Source organism: Aythya ferina, assembly GCF_964211825.1.
Source record: "Aythya ferina genome assembly, chromosome: 4".
Lineage (NCBI taxonomy): Eukaryota > Metazoa > Chordata > Aves > Anseriformes > Anatidae > Aythya > Aythya ferina.
The window spans coordinates 55,341,461-55,360,730 of NC_140300.1; the positions used below are offsets into that span (position 1 = coordinate 55,341,461).

The 19,270-nt window shown below is 37.0% G+C and overlaps 1 protein-coding gene across 12 annotated transcripts in view; it reads left to right on the forward strand.

Annotated features, from left to right (window-relative positions):
- TENM3 (teneurin transmembrane protein 3) overlaps positions 1-19,270 on the forward strand; it is a 1,337,386-nt gene that overhangs the window by 360,919 nt on the left and 957,197 nt on the right. The window lies entirely within an intron of this gene.

The following is a 19,270-nucleotide window of genomic DNA, read 5'->3' on the forward strand; positions in this document are numbered from 1 at the left end:
CATACTGGAGAGTAGTTACTAATGAGATGGAATGATTTTGGAACTATATGGAAAGCTTTTAGGACCAAATAGTATTTTAAAATACGTACAAGTCAAGGTAAATTTGGGAATTCTCTTCATTAAAATATGCCCCTCTTATGTGATTTCCTTGATAAAAAGTCCCACGTCTTTTGTGCCTATTGTGCAGATTGTCAGATCAGTTTCTAAAAACTTAATTGGTCTTGAATACTGATCCCAGTAAATTAGACTTACATGTGTTTGTGGTAAGCTTGTTAAAGTAAGAATTTGTAAGTAGGAACATGAAGGTGTAGCTAAATTCCAAGTATTCAAAATGAGAACAATCAACATGTAAATTATTGAGCTGTCAGATTAAATGAAGCTGAATATTTTTAAACTGATTCGCATGTAGATTGTTACAAAAAGGCACAGATTCTGCATTAGCAAAAATCAGGAGCTCAAGTTTGTGCTCATTATTTCTTAAAATAAAAGGAACAGTAAGAACTAAGTATCATAAGTTATCTGTGCAGAAAGGAATGGTGAATTGTGGGAAAAAAAATCAATTTAACTGAATTTATAAAGAAATATCCCTTTAAAAGAGTATTTTCATAGCTTTCATATATTTTTTTCTTAGTTTTTAATCTGCATGGATATATTTCTTAGTGGTTATACATACTAAATTAATATTAGATTTTGCAAAGTAAAACTTAGAAGTAACCTTTCTTTTTTGATGAAGAAACCAGATAGTAATTCTGACAAATTGTCTTCTCTAAGTTTGTGAAATACTTCATAGAGCTGAATGCAGCTCTTCGCATGGCTTAGAGATGTTGCTCCAGAATGTTTTGCAGAAGAGCCTTTGTTTGATTTTAAGAATTTGATCATTCTGAAGACTGATTCTATAAAGGAATGGTTTGAATGAGGTGACTTTTTAATTAAGAAAAAAGTATGAAATATGTTTTAATATGCAACAGTTGCTACTGTTGTGTACTAACTCATTAAGGATTACTTCAGAATTCTGCTAATGAGAGACTGGAGGTCACTTAATTTGGTGTAACAATAAAACGCTTCTTTGCGTACCATGTATAATCCTTTTTTTGGGGTGGAGAGGAGTAAGGAAAGAAATTTAAATTTTATGAAGTATGGAACAACTTCCATGGAACAAGTAAGGAATATCCTAGCCTGTGCTAAACTGAGATCTGTACCCAAGCTCTGTGGTTGGTAAGTATTCCCATTAATGCAATGAGCATTACTAAATGTATGGTGGCTTTGATCTAGACACAATATATTAATCCTTAAAACTGTCAGTCTTGTAATTGCTGTTTCTGATTTTTCAGCTGATTTGGGGAACCATGTGGTTACCAAATGCATGCTGCCGTATCCTATTTTCTCTAGAAAACACATCTGGTGTTTTTTCTAATTTATTTGCTTCTGATATAAATGTTTATTCTTAATATTTCAAAAACAAAAACACTTTTTCACAATCAAAGCTGTGCTATTTGCAGTGTCTGATGGGCTTTATCTTTCTTACGTGCTTCAGCTAATAGGAAGGGAGGAGCCTTCAAGAAACCCTGCATTCCATGGTTTAGAAGCAGATTAATTGATATAAAAGCAGGTTCTCAGTTAAGACAAATTAAACGACCAGCACTGAGTGTCCTATTTCTGTGTATTTCTCAAGCTTCCATTTCCACACTATTAAAATTCATTAAAACAAAACCATGGGATACAAAAACTCAGGTCCTTTATATAGGATTTCAGACTCTTATGTGAAGGCTGGTTGTTTTTTTTTCTTTGCCCATTTTTTCTTTAACCCAGAATTCTTCATTTTCCAAAGTCAAAGATGATGAACATTCCCTCACCTTAAAGATAAAGACATAGCAGTAATCTGCATTTAGAGAATTAAATTTACGCTTTCCACTATGGATGCAGACACGTGATCAAACTATAATAGCCTAAGGAGCTGCAGCATTTAGGCTATTTTAGCAGCTGATGTGGGTACACTTCAGAGATCAGGCTGGACACAAGAGTGCATTTCCCAGCATGGGTGGTCAGGTATGTCTGCTCACTGACAAGCTTCATCTAAACCAGTTCTTGTTATGCTATGCAACCAAAGGTGTTGGCAACCCGAGTTCTCCTTGACAAAACCACTGCATGGCTGCAACTTCGTTCAGCACTGCAATGCTCAAAGGGTTCCCAGGGCAGGAAAAACTTTCTGGATGCACTGGTTGTAGTAAGTAGGGACTTCAGCTTTGAGAATCTTTTATTCTGGGAACTTGTGTGATGTTAGTATCACAGGGAATAGTAGTAATTACTTGCAAACTAATTGTGGCTTTTGGGAGTGTTACAGTCAACAGAACAAAGTGCTGGTACTGAATAATAGAAACAGGGCAAATTATGTAGGAGTCTATTAGCTGGATTTGAAAAAGATGGTCAGATTCCAAATTGGGATCACATTCTTTAAAGTGGCCATTGGGAAATTTATTTTATCAAGTGACTGCTCTTATTTTGTGCTTGGCCTTTCTTGAGGATCCCACTCAATGTGTGTGCACAAGTGTTTGTAAAATATGCTTAAAGTTCAATAGTAATGTATTCTGTTTGAAGGTGATGTAATTGTGTTTATTTGTTAGCAACCCAAAAACTAGGAAACAATTACAGCTAGAAAAGACTAAAATTGGTTTCTCATTTTAACATTACTCATCATTCCCTTAATCTGTGGTTCTCGAATGAATTGTGTTTTATTTTAAAAATTGGAGCTTAGACCCAAGATGAACCTTGGGTCAGCTGACTTGGTTTTGTCTGCATTTTGTCACTGATTTGAAATCCATGTATAATACTGAAATATAATCAAGTTCCTCAGGAGAGCTATGGAAAAAAAAATCACTTTGAAAAGTGTTTTGCTCCTTTGAAATGAAGTGCTATTAAAAAATGGCATTTCTTTCTAGTGTATGCTAGATAAGCTTACTCACAGCTTTATATTTGAACCTATGGAACAGAACAAAATAGGACCTTTTAGGGCTAGTTGTAGAATCCGTAATGCCATTTAAAAAGCAAAGGTTCTTTTCCTCTTAGATAAAACCCAACACAAACTGCTAGCATGACATGCTTGTGTAGTGAAAGAATAACAGTTATTTTGGGAAGCAGAAAGAAAAAAGTTCATTGGTTTAATGTTTTCTTAGTCTCAGACTCAGCATAGGTGAACTTTTGGTGTAAATTAGGTGCATAGCTGTAGCTCAAGAAAGCCAAGCAATAAAGCAATTGTATACACTCTTTACCTGTGAAATTACCTGTAACATGCTTTGTGTTAAAGCAATTAAGAGCCACAAGAAGTAAGTTATTGTTCCTCTTTTAAACCTTTGTTTTCTGTGTAGTTGAGCCAGTGTGCATGGCAGAGCAGCTGGGTGCCTGTGCAAACTGGCTCAACATGAGCAAGCTGCAGCTCACAGCGCTGTGCTCAAATTGTGGTAAGCTGTTCGGAGGCCATGGTTCAACAGCAGACTGAATCTAGCTTTAGGGCTCTTGCTTCTAATCAAGAATGTTGCAGCTACATGATGGTAAGCACTGATCCAGTACAAACATATTCTGCTAACTCAACAGTTTTCTGGGAATTTTGACAAGTCAACGTTATTGTCAGGCTTTATGCCAGATTGACTATTATCTGTCCTACTATAGCTGTCATGTAACCAGTGTAGAGCATAAAGCTATCACAGAGGCTATATTGTGGACACCATCTAATTTGAGGAAAAAATGCAGTTGTGTTTTCTGTCTAATACAAATCAAATTTGCACTGCTGTGCATAGATCCAGTCCTAAGGGTTATGGACTAACCATAGCTTGAGAGGAGGTTTTTTTGACTTCTGTCTCCTGACAAAGTGTAGGCAGGGTGAACATCTTGTCAAAAGGCCTTCAGTGCAGTACTTACAAACAGAGAATAAAATCATGATTTTAACGTAACATTCTTAAAAACAAGTGGGACAAAATGACCTAGTATCTTGCATTCATTGTAATTTTTAGGCTTCCATGCTGGGCTCTTTTTGTGTTCACTACACCTATCTGATTTACATATACACAAAAAAGACAAAGTTTTATTTCAAGTTTGATGGGTAAATACCAGAATGCAAATCAGCCCCTTCATGTGAACAGAATTTATAAATTAATACTCTAAAAATGTTGGGTTCCCTCTATATCTATTACTAGTGATATACTGGAGGAAAACTTTTTTGTGTGTGTGTGTGTGTTATGACAGATTTCTATTTGTATCAATGCAGCTAACAGTATTTGGTTAACTCTTTGGAAATCAGCAAAACAGGAAATGCTAACCTTTGGTTGTGATAAATTACAGTTGATTCTAAAGGATATGATGTTTTCCCTTCCGTTTACATTCCATTTATTAATACTGTCTGCAACACAGGCAGAACAGCTGTAATGCCGTGTTTCATTTTTTTTCCCCTGCTTGCAATGATACATAAGTGTATCATAACATGTCAGGCTTGGGCTTTTTTAAAAATATCAGACTGCATCAAACATGAGTAGCCTAGTTTTCCTTAGGTAATGATGAGATTTTACAGTGTAGTGTAAGTTACAGAGTGGTAAAGAGTTTTTCTTGTAAATTTGTACACAAAGAAGCTAATAGCTGTGATTGAACTGAAAGTATGCAAAGGCTATAAAGACGATTCCTCAAAGTAAATATTATGTGACAGTAAGCTCATAAATGTGGCATTCTTTGGAAATGCTCAAAGGAGAGGTCTATTACAGTGTAGATCTATAATTTTTCTTGACTACAACATTCTAACAAGAGATGCACAGATCTTAGAGATGACTGAGAGCTTTATTTTCTTCACCTGTGTTCAGCAATTGAGGCATCAGATGTGATTTCAGCTTTAATAATATCTTCCCCCTTCACTCTTTTTTGGCAAGAAATAGCCCCAAAATGAAATCTGGTCTCTAATGTCATTTTTCCACCTTTTCCCTACCCCTCCTTCTCTCTGTAGAATAACCATGGTCTATTTGCAGTTTAATCTTTTTCCTTCCATGGTTCACTTTATTCTAATTTGGGGGCCAGGGACAGAAGAAGGGCAGCAAATGGGGAATTGAAATGTTAGGACAGCTCCTGAATGGCTGGTGGAAATTATAAAGACTGATTACTGCAGGCTTCTGGCAGTCATTTCCATTATCTCAGTGCTTCTGCCTTCAATTTTCCTAGACTGGAAATAGGAACAACACATTTAAGCACTGTAAAATGATACGCAAGCATAAAATGCACAGGCACACACCATGTGTGCAAGATGTGATGTTTCCATATTCCTTCCTTGTTGGGAAAACTGGCTTGGAAATCCATTGCCATTACTTTTTGTGTGTTTTTGTATTCGTAAGCAAGCAAAACATAAAATGGTGGAGTTAGTTTTTGTCCCCCACATTACTTTTGTTTTTATTTAAAATCTTTTATGAAATACCTAATTAACTGCTTTTTGTTTTACTATTTTTACCAAAACCTATGGGTAGGCATGGTGCATAGCAGTGTACTGGCACAGAAAAAGATTTCATAGTGTTTTATGTGACAGGGACAAGTATTTTCAGTTGGTAAAAGCAGGAAAGATATCAATATCCATTCCATATATTTAATATAGAAACTGTTGTACTTTGAGAGGGAAAAGACTAGTACATCTATTTCTCATTTCCCTAGTGTGTTTTGTTTGTGCAAAGCAAGAATCTTCTCTAAAATTGGCACAGTTAGGGTTTCATGACCAAGTATGGGAGCTCTTGAAAGTGGTGGCATGCAGTTTATAACATGAAATAAAGAGTAATCAAACAACCTAAATAGAATAGCTAATTTTATCGTTTAATGAGCATGGATTAAATAGGAATTTTAAGAAATTGTATGTATGTTCCTGCATAAAATTAGACTGTTTTTAAAACTTCATGATTTTTTTTCAGTGCAGTGCCTTCGTTCCAAAGCCAGAAAAGAAAATCATGGCTAGTTTAACAGGTACTGAGGAACATACTTAAGATAATTAAGAGACAACAGTACCTTTCAAGGAATAATCTTGAGAACTTTTCAAAGTGGATAATGTTCTTATTTAGACACAAGAGATAATAGACTATTAAATGGAAGAGAAAAATGCTTCCAGTGAACCTAAGATAATATTATCATATTTGTATTTATTTATATACAGTATTTATAAAATATTTATATACAATATTTATATAAATACATACATGTATTTATTTAAGGAGCAATTTCTCAATATAAGGCAATGCAGTGGTAGACAGAAAACCACTCCCTGGAAAAATAGCGGACACAACTTTGCAAATAATAGTTAAAAGGATAACTTGACCATTTCTTGGTGGTGATATTACTGCAAATAAACGTATACATTAATACATTTTCTTTACATTCTTTACATTGATGAAAGAAGAAAAAGGGGGTGGAAAGAAATAAAATGTGGCAAAGCAGTATGTCAAAGAGTATTTTACTGCCTGATGACTGTGTTTACTCTCAAATACCATGGGACTTCCAAGTTAATGAAGCTACTCAGTTCCTTTTTTTTTTTTTTTTACAGCGTTATTTATAGTGGCAAAAATCTTGTCTGATCTTGTAAGCATGTCTACATCCATATGACAACAACCTTCTTAGTCGGGCAACATCACACCTGTTTCAAATAATTTTATATTTGTCATAGTAGAACTTACTTGATTGTTGCATATAACTTTACTGTACAAACAAATTATAATAGATACATGGAAGGGACAGCAAAGATTGAGTCCAACTGCCTGACCACTTCACAGCTAACCAAGAGTTGAAGTGTATTAATGAGGGCATTGTCTAACACCTCTTGAACAGGCATGGTACATCAACCACGTCCCCAGAAAGCCTGTCCCAGTGTCTGACCACCTATACAGTAAAGAAATGCTGCCTAATATCCAGTCTGAAACTTCCCTCACACTGCTTCATGTCGTTCCTCTGCATCCTGTCATCGGTTCCCAGGGAGCAGAGGCCAGCATCTCACACTCTGCTTCCCGTCTTCAGGAAGTTGCAGAGAGCAGTGGGGTTGTATCTCAGCCTCCTTTCCTCCAGACTGGATGACCTAAATGTCCTCAGTCTCTCCTCACACGACATCTCTTCCAGCTTTGTTGCCTTTCTCTGGATGTTCTTAAGGACCATAAAATCCTTTTTGTATTATCAAGCCCAAAACTGCTTGTGAGACTGCACAAAGGCTTAAATATAATGGGAGAATGGACGCCCATTTGGATGGGCTGGGATATCATCTACAACACGCCTCATCTCTAATGAATTTTTGATTACACTAATAGAGGTGATATCGATAGGATCACTGTTAATGGGAACCACGTTTTTCCTGAATTCTATGTATATAGCTTAAGGAAACTCTTGTGCATTATTTTTATCAAATGTTTCTCTCATAAATTGTCCTTTGATGCTTCATCGTTGATGTTGAAAAACGGAAGTTGCCGGTATTTGAATTCTAGCATGGTCAAACTAGCTTCCAGTTTTTATTCCTACCTTTTACAGCTTTACTACTAATTCTGTTTGGAAAGTAATGCTTTTTCTATTTGGGGGGAAAAAAAAAAAAAAGCCCTTTTGTAAGTGTAATGAATGCTCAATGATATTTCTGTACTGATAGGATATTTTCTTGGTGCCCTGCCTTCTACTGTCTGTGTATTCTACTTAGATGGTTTCTATCTTGAAGTCTGAAGATGCTACGTTGGAGCCTGAACGTAGAAAAACACTGCAGCCCTGTAATCAGATTTTACAAATATAGATCCTTGAGTCTCCTGAGAGGAGCCCTGCATGTACTATTGCTCAATTTGTCTATATTGGTCAGTGTGTGTTATCAAGACTCTCGCTTGTGAAATGGCTTGGACTTCTTTATATTAGAGGATACTTCATAATACACTTTAAAAAAAAAAATCAAATCATCTTGGTTGTGAGGATGCAAGGTGATGTAAACACTGTCTGGAAGTCCAACATCAAATAATTTTGAAGTATGAGAACGATACATACTGATCATGCAAAACTGTTAAGAACAGAAGTAGCTCAAGACTGAGTAGAAAAGGTGTAAATACTGTCTTGCCGTAACTACTATAATGAAATTTGTAGGGTATGAATGTATCTGCTATCAGTACTACCATATTTTCCTCCAAATATTCAGCTTAATAGTATGTTTAAATATATATCCATGTTTGCTTTAATGCAACTGTCTCATTATGGTCTAAACTACATTTTTCCACTTAATGCAAGTTCTCATGTGGGAATACTTCAAGATGACAAAAACTTAGTATTTTGAAACTACTATTTTTCCCTCAGGAGAAAACAAAACAAAAACAAAAAACAACCTTCAAATGTGGTTCTCTGTAACTGTGTGTAGTGAATCTAATGTTGGTCTGAGTCAGATTACTGCATCATGTATTACGAGATATAGCTTATTAAACTGTATCTATACAACTCAAAACGTTTTTATCAAGTATACAAATAGCTTTTACTTCAGTTGCATTTCTTTCCTGAAACAGTTGTGTTTTATACGTAGCTTTGCTAGAAGAAAAAGCACTGCTTTATATTCAGAATATTCAGATATGCTAGCAAAATTGCTTTTTGTAATCCTCTACAAGACTGAAGGTTGTATTAAAACTTCCTATTTGTTTACTGGATATCCATCAGGCCAGCTACAGATGCTAGTTCTACAAGATCTTCCCTAGAGTAGAGTTTTAATTAAAACAACTCTTTTTACCCCAGCTGTCAATGCAACCCGTATAAAAGACAGAAGGCTTGTTTTTAGGAAAAAGCCTGAATGCTTAGCTTGTCCTAAAGTCTATAGCCACAAAACAAAATGAAGCATTGAATGTTCTACTTCTTAAATTCTTTTCTCTGTAACTGGTTTGCAGTAAATTTGTCTGGTTTTAGAAGTCATTTCAGATTTTTTTTAAGCTTGCTTTCTTTGTATTCTTCCAGAGTTCCCAATGCACACTCATTCCATTCAATTGGAAAATGTAATGCAGGAAAACTTTGAAGATTGTTTTAATCTAATCCCTGCTGTACAGATAGCTGGAGTTGTACAGCACATCTGCTTTTTTCTTTTTTCCCTTGTCACCTTTCATATGTAGTAATATCTCAGTTTCATATTCGTGTTGAGTCAAACCTTCCTTCAAGCTGGAAGGCAGTTGAATATCAACTTTAAAATGCGGTACAAAAAGTGGAAGGGGAAAGTTGAAAAAAAAAAATGTTTTCTTGGTAATTCCAGTTAAAGAAAGTCTCATCTGTCTGCGTATTCACTACACTACTGCTTGGAAGGAAGAAGTTTGTTTTGTTTTTTTAAAAAAACAGCGTTCTGAGAGAGAGAGAGTACATAACCTCCAGGAAACCAGAAATTTCAGCGCTTGTTTGGCGAAAGTTTCCGTTGAATTTTGTACCTGATCTGAAACAATCCTGGGTAGCCCAAATACCTCAAATCATTTAATCCCAATATCCCATCTCATCTACCTCTCCTACTACTGCCAGCCTGCTTGCTCAGTAGTAGCTAAGTACAACTTGTCCTCAATATTTACTCCAAAATGGGATTACTGTAATGCTACTAAATACCTGTATTCTCTGTCATCTTTCAAGTCCTTTTACAGGGTTACTCGTACTTAAAAAAAAAAAAAAAAAAAAAAAAAAAGTATGAAACAATTTCTAGTTACATCACCATTATTTTATGGCCATTTCAGAACTTGTAGTGAATTTTAAGTAGTCTTTCCATCAACACTGGACACTAGTATGGGTCTACTTGATTTCTCCCTGTCCCTTTTTTTTCAGTGAGGTTGGTTTGAAAGAATCTCCTCCCAAATGCTTCATTCTTATATACTCATACCTATCTTGCTCTTTTAATATCTGTAGTTCCTTGGTAGCTGCCGTTCCATAGAAGCCTACATGACTGATGCCTGCCTTCAGTCTTACACACAGCTCACATTTATCTCTGGTGTCATCTATAAATTCTTTTCTGTCTCTGTGCTTAGTTGCTTTAGGACAATGAGTTGGCAGATACCTTAAAAAAAAAAAAAAAAAAAAAAAAAGCATGCTAAGCAGTTTTTGTTATTATTTATTCATTTTATCATTTCTATCTGGAATAGTTTTGCTGAAATTGCATGTCCTTAGGAACTGATAAGACATAATTCAAAGGAAGAAGAAAGAGAAGGACAGTAGGACAGAATTGCAGAAGCTATCAATTATGTGGGCTCAGATTGCTCTAGAACCACATCTTGTATGTAGAGCCATGTTTTAACATGGGCCAGTAATCTGGTTCAAAATGCAATGTTTTGCTTTTTTGTGTTTTTTTTTTTTTTGTTTGTTTGTTTGTTTTTGTTTTTTGTTTTTTGGTTTTTTTGGTGGGGGGGTGTAGGGGTTGGTTTGTTTTTAACTTAGGCCTCCTGGTAACTGGCTAACACATGAATCTCACTTGCACCTGTAGTGGCTGAGGGAATAAACTGTGGTGTTGAAGTCTGGTTTACACTATTAGGACACCAAGATATTGTAGAAAAACTGTCTCGCTCTTCAAAAAGGAAGCTGAAGAAGCTTGACTGAGAGACTCGTCACTTCTCAATGAAGTGAGGCTTTGTGTCGTACCTGTTACTTTGAAAATCTCAACATCTGACCCATACAAATATTCTTCTAAGTGTCTCACCCTAGAAGACTTTAAAAAGTAGATCTTCTCTTTGCTGGTGAAATTCTCCTCTTCAGTAGCCAGGCTATTTTGCGAAATGCTTGCAATATAAACGGTGTTGGAAAGTGCTTGGTTTTGTCATTTTACCATTGGGACACTATTTTATGCAGGCAGAGTCTCTATTGCGTGTGCTTTTTGTTCGTTTGTTTTGCCATAGCAAGGTTCATAAACTCTCCGTGGGTGGATGGGTTGGGTAAGATTGCTTTCATCCACCCACTCCAGAAAGTTTGGTATAATTTCTAGAATGAGAATGTAGAAGATGTAATGCACCCTCTAAAGCACTGCCCAATACATATAATTTTGTATCTTTAATACCAAAGATAGTTTGATTGCTTGTTAACAATGTTTTGAACCGACTGATGGATGCTCGTTATAAAGAAATTTTCTAAAATAACTATTTGTAACACCAAAAATGCAGTAATTATCTACCACAGACCATTAAGAAATCATTATATAAGGGTTTTAAGCAAGCATTATCTAAGAGGAAATAATTATTTTTATATAAGCTTTTTTAACATATTCTTAGAAAGACAATACAACTAAAGCATTGTGTGTATTTGCACTTATTTATACTAGACTGTAGGCAGTGCAGGTATATCTGAATAGATTTTGTAGGAGCACTAAGGTATGAGAGCTGACGTGATTGTAGCTTTTAGGTTCTGGGTCTGCTCTTCTCTACAGCAATTTGAGGAAAAATTGCCGTTTTGATCAGGTTTGGGAGAGGAACTCTTGGAAGCAGAACTAGGAACGTATGGAAATATCTTTTTAATGTGCTTTGGTTCTTCCGCTGACTGCAGGGACCAATTTTACTTTCAACATAATTCTGGGATGGTTTAAAAACTGTATAATTAAAGACTATTTTTTTTCCCTTTGGATTAAATTCAGATACACAAGCCGTGATAAGCCCAGGTCCAAACTCCTTAGACTTCATTTTTTCATAGGACCCAGAAGGTACTAAGCCTGCATTTTCTAAAATCCTGACTTTGTATAGCTAATTCCCTTACCCCTTCGCAGCCAGATGGGTGAGGGAAAATGTGTTCTTAAGCTGCTTTGAAACTAGACTAACCAACTACCTAAACACCAGAGGTAACTCTCAAGCTGCTATTTCAGGTTTTCCTCAGTTGGGACTGCTTGTTCAGCTGGTGTGTGAAATTTTAGAATCACCTTCTGTATATATTATAAATGGACAAAAAGTCCAAAACTGTTGTGGAGGAATTTAATTAAACTTATTGCCCAAGTCTCACTTCAATAGGATAAAAATTCTAGCTCTAAAATAGGACAAAATGAGACCCATATCTTCTAATTCAGATATAGCTAGTTAATATTGTAATTAGGGAAAATGTCATAAATATACATAGTGTATATATATTTTAGTCATACGTGTGTTTTAGACACAAGATTTCACTTTAGAGGAAGGACCACAAAAAACTTTAATACACTTAGATCTGTAGCCCACTTCTAATAGCTGTCCCATGCTGGGTCTATTTTGAAGAATCTCTGTTGTTGTTAGATACCTGTACTCCATTATTTTTCAGTATTTGCCATACCTACATCTAGAGGTTTGGGAAGCTCTATCTTCACCTGTAGAGACACCATCCTCTATTTTTGTTTTACAATGGTAAGGAGACAGAGAACACCAGACTTCTGAAGCAGTTCTATGCTGTGGCACTAAGGCATTTTTCTCAGTTGCTTGAGGTGAGAAATTTTGTAGCTGAGGGAAAGCTTAAGATGAAATCCAGTTTGTTGTGTAAAGTTCTGTAGACCATTTCTGGCATTTTTTTTTTTTGGGGGGGGGGAGGAAAAAAAGTTGAAATAACTTTGGGAGCTGTAAAATGAAAACCAACATACCTAACGGGTTAGGTGAGTAAAGTAAGTAATTTTCAAAGCAGTTTGTTCCTGAGGGTTGGTTTGTTCTAGATGTATAATTGCTACTAATTGTATCTTATGGTTACCTGAATTTTGGCTCTACAAAGCTTCTAAATACTGGAGAAATTTGACAAATCCACCTGAAAGGCACTTCTATTTTTATTTTCTTACCCCCCCCACCCCCATTTTTTTTTTTTTTTTTTAGTTTCCATTTACTTTTTAGTTTGGTTCTGTTTCTCATCTGCCTATTTGCTTACCTTCATTGAACAGAGAACAGGCCAGGTGATTTGCATGATAAATATAGATACCAGCACTTCTAGGATACTCAGTACTAGTCTATTATACGGGTACAGTACTTTTAAAATGTCGTGCTTAAAAGTGCTGGAGATTTATGTTTAGTAAGGTTTGGTTAAGTGATTCAAGCAAACTAGTTTATTGATACCAATAATGAGTTTGACAAGTTCTGGTGGATTTTAATGTTAATATTTATACAAAACCATCTTTTATTTTTAAATTTTATTATTATTATTAGCTTGAACCATGTACGTAACTATGTATTTAGGTAATTGAAAGATTTTAAACAGCAGTGACTCTGTTTTCAATGGTTGCTAGTTCATAAGGAGACACACCGTGCGGAAGATTTCACTGATTCATAGTTATTTACATTCATACCTGTATTCATTCTAGATACTTTGTAATGCAATGTTCAAAGTAATTTGATTGTACTTTAACTACGTACATGAATGTGACTTTTGTTGTAATGTAGGGAACAGAATATATATAAATTTCTTTCAAGTAGGACAAAAGGCCTCGGTTCAAGATTTAAGTACTAAGGAGCCAGTCATTATATAGCAAAATACAAAAACTTGAATGTTGTGTAAATGAGTTTATAAAAATTCAGAATATAAAAGTGATCCTAATAGTTTCGTTACTAAGCTGACATATATTACTTTTTCACACTTTCACCACAATACAGTTGATCTGAATATTACAAGAGGAATTTTTAATATGTTTTTATGTCTTTAGTTTTGCTTTCTGGGCAAATTTTGTTGTTCAGTTTTGTTATGGGATTGTTTTATATGCTTTGGTAATACTAGTATTTTTTCATCTAACACATTTTCCTAATGGATTTTTTTTTCTTAATTTCTGCATATCACAGTGTCATTTACCTTACTTGATCAACTTTGCAACTTTCTGTCATAAGAAAATATAAATAGTTTGTTCATCATTTGGGGAACATAATAAAAATTATTTTTGGAAAACAAACTGGGACTCCTAAACATGGAGATTTGAGGCTGTCTGTGGGTGCTGGTAGCTGCCATTAGCATTCCAGTCCAGATAAGGCATGTGCTCCCAGATCTCCTCACTTCCCTTGGTTCCTATCACAGAGATCACAGAGCAGCCTTGAGGAATCAGCTGGGTTGCTCTTAAACAAAGCTGAGCCAGCAGGTGCCTTCCAGGGGCAGACAAAACCCACTGCAGCCTCTGCTGGGTGCTCACACACAGCACCAGGCTCAGCTAGCCTGCAGTAAGCCTTCCTGAAACTCAGGCAGTGTGAATGTGGTTTCTTCAGCAGCAGCTGTGAACACATTCTTCTGGTGTCATGCTATCTATAGAGAGAGGAGGGTTTTTCCTCTCTCTGAGATTTCCTAGAAAAGCTGCTTTCTTGGTCAGAATTAGTGGTTTTGAACAGTGTCTCTTAATGAACACACAGATATGGGGAAATATTGTTATTTTGTTCATTTTCCCAAGGAATCCAGATTTGAATATGTGTGTATATATATAGACACCTTGTTGAAATGTCTTGCAGTGTCTTACTATGCTGCAGTCAGTAAACACTTTTTAGAAAGCTGAGAAAAAAATATTCCTTTAGCCAGTCCCCTTTGTGACTGAGCTTTAGGCTGGACATAGAGCAGGATTGGTGAGAAGGAGTGAATGGCATGTTGAGCCAGGAACACAGATGGTTATATGGGATTCATCAGAAGTTGGATCAGGTGGCACAAATCTGTTCTGTGAGTTCGGTTGCCATTTCATTGGCTGCTTCATGCAAAATTCAGAAAGAAGCCCACTGAAAGGGAACGGGTCACAGGTAAACTTTATTTCCCTCTTTCTTATATAGCAAATGTTGGCTTTTCTTCACTGTTACACAACTTTGATGGGAGAACTGTGAGCAACACTGACTTCCTCTGTTACATCTACCCTGGGGTGTTTAGGCTTAGAGAAAGGGGATCACAGCTGAGCAGTAGCAGGGAACTGCACCAGAACTGCTGAATGAAAATTGATTGTCATAGCCAATAACTATTAAAAAGGGGTAACAACTTACTTTTGTTTAGGAGTTGTATTAAAGCAAACTTATAGCTGAATTCTGAAGGAAGGGTGAAGGGCTTGGCTTTTGTTCAACTGGCATGGCTCAGTGTCATCCATTTCGTGGAAGATTACAGATTAGTGTGAACTAGGTTACCTCACAAAGTTTCACCTTTCTACTTAGGCCAACTCCAGGAAAGTTGAGAATTCCAGTTTCTACCTAGAAATTCAAAGTATAAAACATGGTGAAGTTCAGCTGCATGTTGCAGTTGGGCCGTGGCTTTGCTCTGGGCCCTGTGGCTGTTGGATCTTTCAGCAGGCCTGGGCGTTCCTCTGTGCTGGCCTGGCAGCAAGCTGTTTGATGGCATGGTGAAGGAGTGGAGAATTTTAATTTCTGCCTGAAATTTTTCATTGAAACGGTTCATTGGATCACTGGAAACCGGTACTGGCTCTAAACTGGAATGCATCAGTCTGGCAGCTACCGGCTTGCTGTTAGGCTGCAGCACAACTGCAATCTAAGTCCAAATTTTACGTGCCAAAGTACTTCACGGGTTTGGGTTTATCTGTCTCTATCAGGTGAAGTGTTGCAGGGAACAAACCTGCACAGTTCACATCTTCAGTCTAATTAGTGTTGAAGCAGTTCATGATCCCCCAGAAGTGCAACAACCCCCTGTGGCAAGTGTCTCCTCCCCTCACAGGGTGTGCAGGCCACAAACACACTGCCTGTGCTGGGAGCGAGGTTTCCCTGGTTTCAAATGTTGGAGATGTGTTTCTTTGCGCTCCTCTGCTGCCCATATGATCCATATGCCATTGAGAAAAAGTATCACATTTGCAGATGCTGAGTGTGTGTCCCTGCTTGTTGTACCCCTTATTGTCACTCTGGTTGCTGGAGGCAGGCTCTCCTAGTGCCTGGTGCACCCAGGTGGTGGTAGCAAGACTAGTGATTTCTGGGGAAGTCCAACCAGGCTTTTGCACCCTGCTCAATTAACTTCTCTGTCCTGACTATTGCAAGTATTTAGGATTCCTTTACGGTCTTTTTGAGATGACTGTCTAAAGGTTTTCTTCTTCTCCAGCATTATTCTGGGGCAAATGCACTCATGCAGTGCTGTGTGTTCTCTTCACCTAGTGTGTACACTCACATCGCTACCATGCTAGCTGCTGTTAGCCAGACCATGGGGGCAGCTCCACAGTGGAGAACTAGGTGATTTTATTGGCGTTTTATATGCTCAGGATGAAGAGTCAATTACCCAAATGCTAGGGAACAGACTGAACTGTAAGGATAGCAGCAAGAGTAGGTGAGAAAAGGGGCAGCACAAGACCCCTGTCTTTCAAGAGTGGCAAGGTTTTTAGATTGGTTTTTCATCATACCGTGCCCTGAGGCACAAGTCATCTTTGTCTCACTACTTTATATATTGCTATCTACATTCACAGATATTTTTTCTTACAACTTAATTAAATCAATCTAGCCATTCTTTTTTTTCCTTAGAGCTATTTGGTCATTTTGAAACTTATATTTATATATATATAAAGAAATAAATTACTTAATACGTAAGAAAGACAGCTAGAAGGAGTCTTCTTACCTTGCAAGGGACTTATGAATAAACTCCTTCCTTTCAGTTTTTCAGTAGGTTCTCATCCCATTAGTCTTCTTTACACAGAAAACCCTGCGTTCTTTTGTCAAAGAAATAAACAGAAAAGACAAAACTGTGCACGACATATATGTAATTGAAATGGAAGCACATAATGAGTTTTAATGTTGTTTTAACAGTAAGTTTCTGAGGGTCTGAGCATTTTTATTTTGAGGGTAGGGGAGGAGACAACAAGAGTCTCCTTGCATAAAAATAAATTACTTTGAGTTACGTTAGAAGTTAATTTAACTCTCCAGTGGACCTTATTATTTAATGTTTATAACTTGTCAGAGTATTTCAAAGACTGAAATCTTCAAGGTCTTAGCTGACAGTTATCTCACTTTATAAATCTTCATGAATGCACCTCTTTTTATTTTGCTCTCTCACTCTCTCTAAGGAAGTGGAGAATAACCCCCAAATATGCAGGTTTTCTGATAGAAAGCCATTGGAATGAATATAGCAAGGTACCATGAAATGTTGAAATTGTTTCTGTTCACTTCAGAGCCTTAAGTGACAATGTTAAGTACAAATGTTTGTGCCTGTGGAAAGAGGACATAAAATGTCCAAGTCCTCTACACATCACTGCTGGTCCTTAAGCTGTCTCCCTAAGCTGTCATCTTTTATCTGAGCTGAAATAATTGATAGCTTTCCTCTTTGTGCTAATTTGAGTTGGAAGATGCTGTAAAAAATGTATATTTTAGCAACTACCCCTCACCAAAATTTCCCTATACCATGTTCTCTTAAGGCTGTGCTCTTACTATGTGCCTTTTGGACTACATTCAGAAAATCAGATCACTGAAGGAACCACCAGTTCGCTAATATTGCATAAAATTGCTGGTAGTCTTAGGTAATGTTTTAGTTATTTTACTGAGTGGTATCACCTATTGGAAGAGATTCAGTTAGTGCTAGGAAAAAGTCGCAAGGAATGGAACAAGATTAGGGATAGCAAAAAAAGGAATAAAGGGATAGCAAAATAGGAGTGGGTGGGAGGGAGGGGAAAAGAAGGACAAGACCTGTTGGCGGGCTCAAGTTGTGTGTTTGATATGTATGTATTAGTTCTCAGTGAGTGGAAATTTGTTCTAGGAAGGTTCCAGTGGAGCTATTGTAAGGCAAGCTTGTGTGACAAGGAGGAGGTTGTTACTCTTTGAGTTTCATTGGGCTGTTACTGGTGAAGCCATACTCCTGTTTCTCTCATCCAAACCATTCAAAAGATTCACCTTAAAATTGTTTGTTGAGATTATTTCATCTTACAAGAAATGTATGTTTGAAACTTCAAGCAGCAGATATTATACAGGCTCTCTAGATTTAATCAAAAGCAACCCCTTCACAGATTGATATTTAACTTGAAGTCTGCATTTGGAAAGGACAAAAGTATCTTCTTGTTGGTTTATGCAGGAAGAGTACTATAACTATGTTAATTTTTCTTTACCTTACTAAAGAACAGTGACTGAACTTACCCTTAGTATTACTGGTAAGTTGTCTGTAGGAATATGATTACTATTTCCATAAGGCTATAATCCTGATGTGGGCATATTCAAGGTTTTGTCCCCCTTGCTCAAACATAATATGATGATGTGATGAAAAAAACCTTTCTTAAAATATCTTACACTATTTCATCAGCCCTGCAGAGACAGTGAAAATAAGGAAAGTGTTGCCTTTCATAAAGGGAGGATTGAATGCATAAGGAAGTAAACCTAAATATGAGTTCATTTCTGTATCCAGAAATGTATCCATCTCTGCATCCATTGGCCTTCATCCTCCATTTCAACTCACCAAACTTTTGGAACATGGGAAAATTAGGAAGCTTCACATAACATTTGTGATTAAGTACCAGAATACTTAGTATATATAAAGTGTTCAGAGCAATTGTTAACCCCTATGCTTTTGTGTGTATGTAGTTTTTTTTTGTTGTTGTTTTTTGTTTTCAGAACTTCAAAGGAAGGTGAATTGTTTTCACTTTTTCATAGAGTTCAGACTAATATGCCTATTTGCAAAGCAAGTGGGCACACCAGAGTCCTTTAAAATAATGTTTAATCATTATATTTTAATAGTAAGCCTTTGCTTTCTTCCCAGCAGCTAAATATTTTTGGAAATGGGTTGGAGTGTTCTGTATTAGCTTTTTCAGAAATGTGTGAAAGCAGATAGTAGCATATAAGACTTCAGGATGAAAGATTAAAGTTTGGCAAAGTTACAATCACCTGCAGACAGCAGGAAAAAAAAAAAAAAAGTAAAAATGGGATTTGTCCACTTTGATGTGGATGATGCACAAAAATGGAATGGCATCAGAATCTTCCAGCAGCACAGGTACACATAAACATGATTCATAACAAACAAGAAGATCACTGAAGGAATGAACTAAAATCCTTCTCTGCCAGGCAGAGAAGGACCTGGGAGTGATGGTGGACAGTCGGCTGAATATGAGCCAGCAGTGTGCTCAGGTGGCCAAGAAGGCCAACGGCATCCTGGCTTGTATCAGGAACAGTGTGACCAGCAGGGCTAGGGAGGTGATCGTCCCCCTGTACTCAGCTCTGGTGAGGCCGCACCTCGAGTACTGTGTTCAGTTTTGGGCCCCTCGCTACAAGAAGGACATCGAGGTGCTTGAGCGGGTCCAGAGAAGGGCGACGAAGCTGGTGAGGGGCCTGGAGAACAAGTCCTACGAGGAGCGGCTGAGGGAGCTGGGCTTGTTCAGCCTGGAGAAGAGGAGGCTCAGGGGTGACCTTATCGCTCTTTTTAGGTACCTCAAGGGAGGCTGTAGCGAGGTGGGGGTTGGCCT